Below are 13,880 nucleotides of genomic sequence, written 5' to 3'. Positions count from 1 at the left end.
AAATTGCATGTAATATTGGCAGCACCGGGGCATTTTTTGGAGCTAAATGATCAGAGCAGTTTTAGTGTTTTTTCTATGTCTTTATTCAACAGAGTTTGCTCATTAACTCATGTAATGCACCCCTTGAAATATATATATTGGGGTTTTTTTCAGAACAAGTAGGGCTTTCTTTTAAAATAATAATAATATATATAAAACCATCATCTAGTATGAAAAATATCTTAAAATGTGTATGTGGGGGGTTAGGGAAAAAAGGAAAGACGTTCACCTATAAAATCTATATATAACTAATGCAAATAGGGAAAAAAACCTTCAGGATTTATTTATGATTGAAAAAAAACACTTTTACACTTCATTTGGGTAAATTACATTAAAAATTCATAAAATGTGTTTTTAGTGTAGTAATAATAATAGTTATAATTAGACAGTAGTAGCAGAATGAGTTGGGTGGTTCTGCCACTTTGCAGATATCTGGCAGACCTCACCTTGATTATTATATACAGTTTTGGAGACCCCAATCTCCTGAACTATGTTGATATTCTGGAGGGAATTCAGAAAAGGGCGACGAAAATGGAGAATAGTATGGAGGATAAACAAAGATAATATATATACACATTAGTAGGTATAACTTGGGTGGTTTATTTCCAAAATAATCTTTAAGAATATTTGCTGCTGTCAGTTTAATAACTATGATAATTACATTTATCCTGCTTATTAATTGTGTCCTGTTCTCAATTACTGGCTTATTCTGATTTGGAAAAAAGTAAAACTTATTTTTTATTTGTAAGCAGGTATTGTACCTTTTATAATGCATGATATCTGTATTTTTTTTAAGATACCTCAGCATTTGAGACAACTTAAAATAGAGAGAGATAATTTTGTATTTGAATTTTTTAACGAGGATGGAGAAATGAACTTATTCTATATGTCTAAGAACTGGCTGGCATGGATGGAAAAAAGAAGCTTGGAGGCCCCTACGATTTTAACATTTAATCCACAAAATGTCATATACGAGATACTTAACATTGACAAGAATAGAATTATCTGGAAGAATCATCCAAAGGTTTGAAATAATTCTGTTAATAATGACTTAGATCTCTCTCATTTCCCAAATCATCCATTTCATAGTTACATGCACTTAAAAAAACTTTTTATTGTGTTTACTAGACTTGTGCACATGGACCTAAAACGATTTGGACTCATTTTTGTTTGGTTTTTGGTCCATTCATTTTCAAACAGATTTTGTTTCGTGCCTTTTCGGTTCAGGGGAAATTCCATGTCATACACCCTCATTCACACACACGCACATTGCAGATCCGCAGATCTTTCTGCAATTTTCTGGCCTCTTGGAGAACTTCCACAAAAGGGTGGAGCTACAGGGACGGCCTCTCCCCAATCCTCCAATTGGGTGAGGGGGTGTGCGCGAAGGCTCTGCTCTTTTGTGGAAAAGCTCTGGGATGCCTGGATAATGCAGCGGGGAGAAGAAAGAAGACCAGAATACAAAAGACAGAGTAGAAGAAGTACAAGAAGAGGCAAGAGCTACAGAAAAGGAGACAAGGACAAGGAAGCGGTTGGCGTAGAAGGTTGGGAGAGGGAGACGTTGGGAATGAGTGCGATAAGGCATGAGAGTATGTTAGACCATGAGAGAGTGAACAAAAACAATTAAATGTTTTTGTTTGATTTGTTGGGTTCCCTTTATTTTCTGACATCTGTACAAATTAGTGAAATTGACAAATTTTGCTAAAATTTCCATGTATACAAACCAGAACTCACAAATCTGGTATTTATAGCTTGAAATAAGCAACATGTACAGAATGTGAATCTTTTAATATATATATATGGAAAGAGAAAGTGTGCATTCTGTAGTTGTGTATGTTAGATAGACATATCATTTAAGAGGTTTCAACTTTATCTAGAAAAGCTAAATGGTTTTCTTTTTTTTTTTGTAGCCCCCAAAATCTCAATGCTCAGAAAACTGTCTTCCTGGATACAGAAAAGTCATGGGGTCTAGCATCCATTCCTGCTGCTATGACTGTGTGAGATGCTCAGAGGGAGAAATCTCCAATATAACTGGTATAGCACATATATGTATAGGTAGTAGCGAATGGTCACATTATAGAATGATATAACATTTTGTCATCTAGTCCCTACCACTGCTATTACCTCTCTGGAAATCCCACCAAACCACAAAGCAGATGATATAGGGGTTTCCTTTGTCCTGGTATTTAAAATATAGTTTGGGAGAATGTAGCAGGAGAAAAAGGAAGTGTTTTTGGAGGGACTGAAATCTTTACTCCAATAGGTGGCCAGTAGTTCACCCTTGCAGCTCGAGCTTAATTTGAGTCCAGGGCCCTAGGAATGGTGAGGTGAGAGAGGCACTCACTTCGGGCGCCGCTGCGAGGGGCGCACAGCCACCACATCAGCAGCTGCAGCTTGCAGGACTGGTTGGGGAGATCATGGATCTCCCTACCCAGCCCAACATTAAGGTAGAACGTGTGAGTGAGCTACCCGTCGTTATGTATGTCGCTACAGGGAGGCAAGGAGAAATCTGATTGCCATTTGGAATCAAGAAGGAATCTTTTCCCATTGTAAGCACAATTCAAAATTGCTGACATAAAGGTTTTTTTTGCCATCTTTTGGATCAGCAGTGGTTAACAAGGAATAGGAAAAACTTTGAGCTTGATGGAAGTCTTCTCCACCTAAACTTCTATAAACTACTATAAACTTCTATAAGGGGGACAATTGCCCCCCTAGATTATTCCTTGCCCCCCTTTTGCCCCTCCCACCGAATTTGGAGGACCCCTGCTGCAGGACCAATTGGCACACATGGGCACACTGGACAGTTGCCCAAGGACCTCGCGTTCTAGGGGCCCCGTGGTAAATCACATTGCTGCCAGCAATGTGGTTCTCCATGAAGCCCCTATAAAGACAGTAGCATATCTATAGGGGAGGAGGCAAGCTCTTATCCAGCTGGTGAAAGCACACCTAGCTTGAAGCTGGAACAACAGATCGCGGTAAGGTGTGACCCTGTTAGCCAGCAGCCATTTGGGCATTTGTCCAGTGTGCCACGTGGCCAGCCTGGGCCTGGTAGGAAATGTGTGTTTGTGGGGGGGAGGTGCTATTTATCGATAGGTAGGAAAAGAAACTGTAAAGACTTACCTTCCACGCCAGTCCCACTCTTTGGCTGCTCCCACAACGCATCATCCTCAGGCGGCTTCCCGGACTGCTGCTAGATCTTCCCAGGTAGTGAATACACAGTCTGCTCCCGCTACCCTTCGGCCTTGCGGCAAATCAGTACCACAGCGCCACTGTATGGTCAAAACCTGATATCTTATGAACTCGGGTGACCCCTACCCTCAGGAAACACCTAAATCTCTCCCCATTTAAGCCTAGGTTACCCTTGGTTGGTGTATCTATGATTTGCTTGTACGTGCTTACTGAGACTGATTTCTTCGCTCTGACCCGGCTTGTTGACCTTGCTCCTGTTCCTCTGATTTGGCTCCTGGTTTCTGAACGTCTGCTATTGACTCGGCTAGTTGACTTTGCTTCTGGATTTTGATTTGGCTTATTTCCCTTTCCTGGTTTGACCCGACTATTCTCTAGTAACCAAACAATTCCTAGTTTTACCAACAACTGCATCCCAGCTGCCATAAGTAGCTTCAGGGATGAAATCCAGCATACTTTTGGCCATACAAGAGTGTGGGGACCAGGTCTTCCTCCCCATGCTGCACAATATTTCCAGAGCATGCTACTGAAGATAATTTCCTTGCATATAGGCCAAATAGTTATTTTTTAGCATTTTTACAGAGCAACCATTGTTATGATCCTATTCATTTACTTTAAAGGTTGTCATACCCTTCTGAACATTAATATTTAATCTTTATATATATATATTAAGTTGACCTGTGGTATTCATGAAAACATTTTATTTTACAGATAGTGAAAACTGCATACAATGCTCCAAGAGTGAATGGCCAAATAGGAATCAAGATCAGTGTATTCCCAAACAATTTGAGTTTCTTTCTTACACTGAAGATGTGATTGCTCTAGTACTGATGTCACTCTCAGCTTTCTTCACCCTGGTCACAGCTTTAATACTGGGAATATTTACTTGCTATCGTTATACCCCAATTGTAAAAGCCAATAATCGGAACCTCAGTTTCGTTCTCTTGGTATCCATCATGTTGAGCTTCCTCTGCGTGTTTCTGTTCCTCGGTCGTCCTGTGGATATAACCTGCATGCTGCGTCAAACTGGTTTTGGAGTCATCTTCTCAGTAGCTGTGTCTTCTGTGTTGGCCAAGACTATCATGGTTTGCATCGCTTTCAGGGCCACAAAGCCAGGCAGTGACTGGAAAAAATGGCTTGATGCTAAACTGTCAAATTCTATAGTTGTGTTATGTTCATCTGTCCAAGTTATTATTAATATTAATTGGTTGGCTATTTCTCCCCCATTTCAGGAGCTGGACATGGACTCTTACCATAGCAAGATTGTTGTTCAGTGTAATGAAGGCTCGGTTGTTGCCTTCTACTGTGTCTTGGGTTATATGGGGCTTCTGGCAGCTCTTAGTTTTATTATAGCTTTTTTAGCCAGGACATTACCAGAAAGTTTTAATGAGGCCAAATACATCACCTTCAGCATGCTGGTGTTCTGCAGCGTTTGGATTGCGATGATCCCGGCCTATGTGAGCACCAAAGGCAAATACATGGTGGCCGTAGAGATTTTTGCCATATTGACCTCCAGCGCTGGACTGTTAGGCTGTATATTTTTGCCAAAATGTTACATTATTTTATTTAGACGAGAAATGAATACAAAAACATACCTGCTTGGAAACAGTAATAAATAATTGTTTACCTAACGATCCCAGGATGGGCCAAAGTAACTGGGGTTTCTTTAACCAATGAGCACATGGATCAATTGCTCCAGGTCCCTGGAATTGTAGGTGGTCCTGAGTCCTCATCCCATAGTAGATTTACTCGATTTGTAGTAGCCTGCTCAGACTCTGAGCTCTGGATCAATGTCAAGGTCTGACTGATACCAGCAGACCAGCTCTACAGTGGGTATGGATATTAGACATGTGAGAAAAAGCTTTTTTTTGGTTCTTTTTGGCCTATTTGTTTTTAGACAATGAATTCTGTTTACTGCTCATTCATTTTGGATGAAAATCGGGGGGGGCTTTTTAAATTTGGGAGACAAAATTGCCTCTCAATCTTTCACTTAATGACTCTCTCACACTCTCATTCACTCTCTTTCTCACTCTGAATGGCTCCCTACCTTCTCTACTGGAAGCTCACCATTTTTTCAGAAGTTCATGGAAGGTTATCTTTGGCAAAATGGTTGGAGCTTCCAAAACACCCCTTCATCTAATCCTAATCCAATGGGGGGGGGGCATTACCGGAAGCTTTGACATTTGCAGAAGTACACTGAGATATGGATGAAGACAGGAGAATAAGTAGACATGGAGAGGTCAATGGAGAAGGTTGGGAGACATTCAGAGAGAGTGAGAGTGTGAAAGAATGTGGATGAGAGTGAATGAGCCCACAAAATACAAATGAAAATTCAGAGCTTTTTGCTTTGTTTCCGTTTGTTTCGTGGGGGGGTTTTGCCTCATTTTTAGAGATTAATACGAATTGACAAAATATGGAAATTTCGTTAAATTTGCAATTTGTATGGATCTGAATGCATATGTTTAATGGATATTATCTGAATACTCCAGTCAGAGCTGGCTCCTCTATCCCAGTGTACATCTGCACACAGGCTGGAAGAGTGGCTTTGAGGCACAGAGTGTGCTCTGATTGGCTGTTCAGCTTCCTTCTCCTTTACTGCTCTCCCTTTCTTTCACTCGATGCTACATAGGTTTATGTGCCCAGCCACAGGCTGCTCAGGAGCTTGCACGCTGCTAAGGATAGGCCTGAGGCCTAGTTTTCTATACCTCTGTGTTGTGTGATATACAATATGCCATTATACATTACTAATATTAACAGGGCAACCTTTACCAATAGTCCTGGTCACTTTTACAACAGCTTGGTTAGGGGACAGGCACCTCGGACTCAGATAGGGGACAGGCTCCTCGGACTCAGATAGGGAACCGGACACACGGCTGGCAGGTCCTCAGACAGGGAACCGGACACACGGCTGGGCACTGGACACACGATTTGGCACAGGGCAGGGAGTCCTCAGACAGGCCACACAACAGGGCCCAAGTCCAGGCAGAGCAGACATAGTCAGAACAAGCCGGGTCAACATGAGCAGTGGAAGAACCAAATCAGGAACCATGGGACGAGGTCAGAAGCAAGCCAGGTCACAACGGGTTAATTGAAAACAGAATGCTGCTAGCAGAAAAACAGGGCCAGATAAACTGCAATGCAAAGACCCTTAATGGAGGAGTAAGCAGGTATTTAAGGGGGAGGGCTGCACCCAGGTAAGTAGATACAGCTGGTCAGGTCGATAGCCCACACAGTGAGGTCAAGGGTGGCATGGTCCAAGTGTCCTGCAGTGCATTGGGAAATGACCAAATCCCCAATGCAATGGTGGTCCCCTATAAGAAACACACACAAAATGATTGTCTGTACCTCCTCCTAATCAGCTTTTAGTTCAATAAAGACAACAATAAAGAAACTGAGAAATATTCAGTTATAGAGTGTAATTTCAAAAGCAATACAATTCAAACTCTAATCTGTTGTTATAAACAGCTCGCAATGCACAGACCGGACTTCTCAGGGCAATCAGGACAGAAATAGGATGTGTTCTACCGCTATCATTTAGCATAACGTACTCTGTATCGCTTTTGTGCTGTACCGGTGCGTACCTAAAACATGTGGAAAGAGGTCTATTAGGAATTACAGGTATGTCCTGATTTTGTTGCAACGGCAGCAACATCTCTGCGCTGCTACACAAGAGATGAAGCTGTCTGGGCTCTGGAAAAAGAAAACTCACTCTTAGTAGAGGAGGGATAATGGACTGGGACTTTTTTCAGGCTTTGGACCCCTTATTTCCAGTGAAGAGTAATGTAAAGACTATAGCATACAAAGGCATTTTAGACAATTGCATGCTCTGCGGCACCAGTTTGGGGAACGTCCTTTCCTGTCCCAGCATGACTGCACCCCATAAAGACAAGTTAACACCGTCGAACAATGTTGGTGTCACGGAAGCCTCTGTGCCATGGGCTCCTGGAGGGGACTGAGTGCCAGCCTCCTTCCTACAGACTATTGGCCCTAATACGTAGGGCCACATCTCCCAAAGTACCAGAGACTTTAAAGACTGCATTTTGGGAGGGGGTTTATGTGTGGTGTTACTCTCCATCGGATCAGAGACCTCTTGTGTACTGATAACCTGGATCTGATAACTAGCAGGCTTCAGTCAGAAGTCAGGGAGATGCCTGTGTTTACCATCCTGTCCACAGACTACAATAGCGACCCCCTACTGGGCTGAGGTGGACTGAGTGCAAATACTGAGCCGTGTGCAAAGGAGGACCTGATGGGGAACTTTCTGTGGCTTGTTGTGTCTATTGCATGTAAATTACCCCTTGTACTGTTTAAACACCCCTGTGTTTCCAAATAAACTGGGTTCCTGTTGTCACCTCAACATGAGTGCTGTCTGATGATTGGGTGGGCTGCTATGATCCTTTATTGTCATTTTCAGGACAATAGTCACATTGTGTAGCTAAGCTTCGGCTAGCCACAGGGCCAACGGAGCTCCGGTGCAGAGACATCGCCCTTACTCTCTACAACGCTTGTTCTGTCTGGCATTGAAGGGGTTAATCATTGGTGTCCCGGCAGGAGGAAGTAACGTTTGGCCGAAGTACACAGTCAGGGTACAGGGCGTCCTGTCACAGCTGGGATAACCTGAAATGCAGCTTCTTGTCTAACATCAGTGTCTGACCTCATTAATGGTCTTTTAGCTGTAAATAGGTGTGATGGTCAGGTGTCCACATCTTTTTGGTCCTATAGCCTAAACTCTTGTATTTCTGAAAAACAAAAGTTGGAGACAATTATTAAAACAATGTTAAGAAAATAAACTAATTCAAAATGATTATTGTGATTCTGATGATACTGGTGATATTATTACTCTCCTATATTCTCAATGCTGTACTTAAAGAACATGATGAAACCGCTCTCCCAAACCACAGATGTGTCGAGCTAAATTCAGGTTCCATTGAAGTGCATTAAACTGCGATGTATAAAAGCAGGAGCATTCGCTAAGATTCAATCCACTGATCTAAATATGCAGCAGCTGTCTGTGCCGTATGTCATACCGTATCCTTCTGGAACCCATGGAGACCATTTGATTTACTGCATAACATTGATATGCATTATTTTATGTAGAAGGACGGCACTCCATCACATTAAAGCAATATGGTGTGTTTTAATCCTGTGTCTGACACCAGTGACGTCTCAAATCCAGACTTCTTCTCCGGCCTGTGATCTGAGAATTAGAAAATGCATTGAGGATTACGAATATTTTCAAGATGGAGATGTTATAATCGGAGGGGTGCTTTCTGTCAATCACGCTTTGAATGAGTATGTAGAAGAATATGGAATTAAGCATCAGATGATGTGTATGCGGTAAGTTTCTCTCCCGTTGTCTTATTCTTTCCCTTTAGTCCTTCGTGTATTTTTTGACACTTTCTTCAGGATTCTATCCAAATCAAACCCTCTGTTGCTCTCTGGAAGCGCCAGGTAAATCATTCCTGATATATTTCTCTTATGCGTCTCTTTTTCTTACCCTCCACTTGATCCTTGCACAAAAATTGCTCAGCAATCCTTCTCGCCATCTCCTATGTCCCGAACACTTTAACGCGCTATATGACTCTGTGAATACAATCTAACATTTGGTTTTTTTTTATTAAATAAATTGTTCCCATTGTTGTCAAAGCAGCAAACCTGTACTTTAGTAGTTTAGTATCAGTACTAAACCTGATACCAGAATTGGCCAGATTTCAAGAAGTAATAGACTGGCAATGTTCCTGCACTGGTTTTAAGTAGACTTGGGCAAAGAGTGAATGAGTGAGCGAATAAATGATGGTGTGAATGAATGTGTGAATTAGTGAGTGACTGTAAAAGTGTATCATAGATGTATAATTAATTTGTGGAAAGGTAAAGATGGCACAAGCGGCGTGTTTATGGGTTATGGGTCAAAGATGGCACAGGCGGCATGTTTATGGGACAAAGCTGGGCTGTTTAACCCCTTCGTGACAAAGGCTGATTTGACTTTTTGTACCCTTCATGACAATGGCCGTTTTAACATTTCTGCGCTGCTTGTGTTTAGCTGTAATTTTCTTCTTTCCCGTTTACTGTACCCATACAAGTTATATATTGTTTTTTTTCAGGACAAGAAGGGCTTTCTTTAGATGACATTGTTTTGATTGTATCATATTATTTACTATTAAAAAAAGGATAAAATATGGTGAAAAATTTGGAAAAAAAATGACTTTTTCTAACTTTTAGTTGAAAAATCTTTTACTCATCTATAAAAGGTAATGAAAAAACCTGCTAAATAGATTCTACTATTCGTCCTGAGTTTAGAAATACCCAATCTTTTTATGTTTTTTTTCTTTTTTCTGCACGTTATGGGGCAATAAGTACAGGTCGTGTTTTGCTATTTCAAAACCATTTTTTCCAAATCTGGTAATTCTTCCCCCCCATGTGCCACTTCGGGTATCTTTGGAGCCGGCCAATGCAATTTACTCCATCAAATCATATATTTTTAAAAACTAGACACCTCAAGGTATTTCAAATGCTGGTATTTTAACTCTTTGCCTGCTCTAATTCTACCACCAGTCTTTGTCAAACCTTGTGGTAGTCATTTTTTTGCATTTTTTTTCACACACATTTTACTTCAGGTATGAATTAACAGGTTCTGGTATATGTCACTATCATAAAACACTCCAGTATGTACAGCGATACCCCACATGAATTGGTTTTGCTTGGCTGTTTGGGGGGAAAAGGGCCACATGTGGGGCATGCGCATTTTTCAATGTTGAACTTTGGCATTTGGGGATCCACTGCCCATGCTCTATTTGGTACATCTTTGAGCCGGGTCATTTCAGTGTGCCCAATAAAACCATATATCTTTGAAAACTAGACAACCCAGAATATTTCAAATGCTGGTATTTTAACTCTTTGCATGCACACATTTTACCACCAGCATTTTTTCAAAGTTTACAGTAGTATTTTTTGTGTATATTTTTCCACACACACATACTTTACGTATTAAATTACAGCTCCTGGTATATGTCGCTGCCACGCGACACCCCAATATGTGTTCAGCAACATCTCCTGAGTACAGTGATACCCCACATGCATGGGTTTGTCAGTTTTTTGGGGAACTAAAAGACCATTTGGGACGTTAATTGGGACATTGTTAAACCCGGCCAATTCAATTTACCCCATCAAATCATAAATTTTTTGAAAGTAGACACCCCATGGGCACTTAATATGCCAGAATTTTAACTCTTTCCATGCGAGAATTGTTTTAAGCTAATGTGCTAATTTTAGGACTTGCTCACAAATTTTTTAAATATATATTTTAATATTTTTTGCCTTTTTTTAAAAATGTTTACATGTTTACTGAGTGTTTGGTGTTGCTGAATGCCTCCTGATCGAGGCATGTCAGCAACACCACTTTTAAAATGGGCGTCCGCCGTCTAACAGTGTATGGCGAATATTGAAGCCCCGGGGAGGGGCCAGACATGGCCCCTGATGCTGATCACGGTGTTGCTGAATGCCTCGATGTCAAGGCATTACAGCAACATGACGGTCCTGGCACGTCAATTGTTGTTAACCCTTCGTTTCCGGGTGACGTGCCCAGACTGTCAATTGTCATTAAGGGGTTAAGGACAAAGATGGCAAGTTCTATGTGTCTAATTTGGGGGGGTGTCAGATTCTATGTAGGCAGTGTGGACGGGTAATTAAGGGTGTTTTATCTATACCTTTAATGGTGAGTTTTTATGTGACTTCCAGTTGATCTGTACCTGCAAAGCTGGGTTTGTGTGCTATTCTCAGGGCCGGCCCTACAATGGAGCCGAGTGGGGCAATTGTTCCAGGCTGCACTTTTGAAGGGGCAGCACTTTAGAGCCCTCTAGCTCGGTCTCGGTGCCGGCTTGTAATGCTGAGCACCGGAAGTGATGTCAATTTCCGGCGCTCAGCATTACAAGCCGGCACCGTGGCAGAGCAGGGAGACTCGCCGCAGGACTGTGTAAAGGTAAGTACAAAGGGGGGGGGATAGATAATGGCGTCGGCAAAGTTTAAAATGTTGCCCCCCCCGGCGTCGGCAGTGGGGGGGGCGGCATTTTAAACTTCGCCCCAGGCGGCATTAACTCTTGCGCCGGCCCTGGTTATTCTGTTGATCCATACCTGCTATTCTATGTTTTCATACATTATTTATATATACCTGCAAATACAGGGTTTGTATGTCTGATTTAGTTGGTCAATACCTGCAGTGCTGTTTCCATGTGTTGTTTGTTTGCTCTATACCCTCAGTGCTGAGTTTACAGCCCATGGCCATTTCGCATGCCAATATTATAACTTCTTCCATTCTTCCATGTGAGAATTGTTTGAAGATAAAGGGCTACGATTAGGACCTGCTCATTTTCTATTATTATTTTTTTGTTTTAATTTATTTTACTAATCACGTTGTGAAAGCTGGACTCCATTGACTTGCATGGTACCTGTATTCAACCTGCAAGTGGAGCCATCCCTCACAGTGGCCTTTGGCGTTAGGAGTTAAGGGTCTGTAAAAGCGACTCTATTGGCTGCCACCAGGGAGCTTGTCTGACATCAACCAATGAAGAGCAGCATTGGTTGATACAAGAGGAGGTTCCTGCTGATGACCAATAGATAGAGTTGCTTTAAAATCCTGGCACCAATGCTTCTACATATTTTTAACAAGTTAACCCCATATTAACCCGTTAAAAATACATACACGAATAATCGCCCGAAACGAGCAAGGAAACGGGCGTATATTCATGGGATATGAAGGGTTTTTTTAACACGAAGACTTAACACGAAAACTTGGCTGGTGTCCAAGTCTAATAATAACAGTAATACATAGACTGTCCTGGCTCACGTACACTTGTATATAGACATCCAAACTCACAAACACATGTACATAGATGTCCAGGCTCACATACACTTATACCTAGAAATTCATGCTCACATACATACAAACATACATACCCCATTCATAGCTCTAAAACACACCACTAACCTTGTTTCATTGATTAGACTCCAGGTTTGACAATTGGTTGATGCCAGGGGAGGACCCTGCAGGCCACCAATAGACTCACTCGCACGGCCTTTTTAACTCCTGACGGCGAACCTACTGAATTCCCCTTCCGTTAACCCCTGCAATGCTGCGGAGATAAGGTAGGCTAGATGGGGAAGGGACCATGGAGATTAGTAGACGAGGACTAACACGAAGATTCTTTGTGTTGTGTGTCGTCTTCGTGTACGTTTTACCGCCACTATATTCTATCATACGTTTATTCGAAACGAAAACGCACTCTTCGTGTTCGTTTTCATGTTCGGCCGAAGATGAATGCACAAGTTTAGTTGCCACACGGCCGGTATTTCACCAGCACAGCCGGCATTTAGAGCATCCTGCCGGACATGGTATTTTAAAAATACAGGTATTTTTTGCAGGGGCAGACCGGCAGGGTGATTGGCAGGAGGGGGAGCGCCCATAGCAGCGCTATGTCTATGCGCCGGTGCCGCTTTGTGGCTGAGCCTGAGGCTGATCGTTGAGGCTGATCATGACATCACTTCCCCCAGTGGCGCTCTGGAGTGTGGCAGCATCCGCAGACCGGCCGGCCTGTATAAGCTCGCTGCCCGTGGAGGAAAAAGCCTTATGTCCTTACTCCTGCCTGCATACATAGGAGCTGTTTAAATGTTTGGTGAAGTTGTCAGTTGTATTTGTATTTAGTTTTTGTTCAATAAATAAGTGTTATTTATAATTATGTGATTTTATTCTTTGAATGTTTTTGTTTGTGTGATTTAGGAAAATTTCCTCTGCATATGTATCGTATCTCTTATATCACTTCCTGTGATGTCATGTATATGTAATTAATTATGCAAATTAGCACATTAGCAAATTAGTATTTTTTTATCAAGAAAGGTGACAACCCTAGATCTACTGCAGATGTTCTGCCTAATGCCATCACCCAGAATAACACAGGAGAATTTGACATTTATTTTATATGAGTTTTACATGTATCTCTTTATATTACTTTTGTAGACCTCAGCCACATTATTACAAAAATCTTCTGACCTTTCTCTTTACCATTGGGGTAATTAACAAAGAAATTGAATCTGTACGTAATTTTTCTGTGGGATATCATATATTTGACTCATGCTCTGATGAAAAAAAGGCTGTAAAAAGTGTTCTGCAGATATTATCGGGGCCGGGAAAGACCGTCCCTAATTACTCCTGTACTGAACAAGGAAAAGTGGCTGGATTTATTGGGGATCATCATTCCAGTCCAACATTGGCCATAGCCCAGATACTGAAGCTTTATGGGTACGCACAGGTGAGTAAAACTATTTTGTTTTTTAAATAAATATAATTGACCTGACACAAAGTTATTGCAGTATTTGTTTAAAGAAATACTCCAGCCATTAAATGTATTAATGCATCCAGAAACACAGAATTTGACAATAGATAAGACCCCTTTAGCCCATCCTTATTGCCATGAACACAGGTCTAAGCACCTGTCTGCAGAGTATCTCTTGTCCTGAAGCTGTAGGCGGCTCACTCCTTTTCATTACAAGCAGCTTCCACTTTTACTGGATGCATCTACAAGGAACTTGTCACAGTTAAACTGGGATTGAACTGATGATACGTGATACAGGAGCCACTGCCATATCCCTGTAGTCACCAGGAGGCT

General features: G+C 41.7%; 1 long non-coding RNA gene across 1 annotated transcript; it reads left to right on the top strand.

Moving 5' to 3' along the window:
* The first annotated feature begins 1,972 nt into the window (after positions 1-1,972).
* Positions 1,973-13,455, top strand: LOC128477600 (uncharacterized). The gene is made up of 3 exons (XR_008348568.1): positions 1,973-2,073; positions 8,402-8,562; positions 13,386-13,455. It is a non-coding gene; the product is annotated as an uncharacterized LOC128477600 (long non-coding RNA).
* The last annotated feature ends 425 nt before the right edge of the window (positions 13,456-13,880 follow it).

Source organism: Spea bombifrons, chromosome 1 (assembly GCF_027358695.1).
Source record: "Spea bombifrons isolate aSpeBom1 chromosome 1, aSpeBom1.2.pri, whole genome shotgun sequence".
NCBI classification, from domain to species: Eukaryota; Metazoa; Chordata; class Amphibia; order Anura; family Pelobatidae; genus Spea; species Spea bombifrons.
This window is presented reverse-complemented; position numbering and strand designations above follow the sequence as displayed.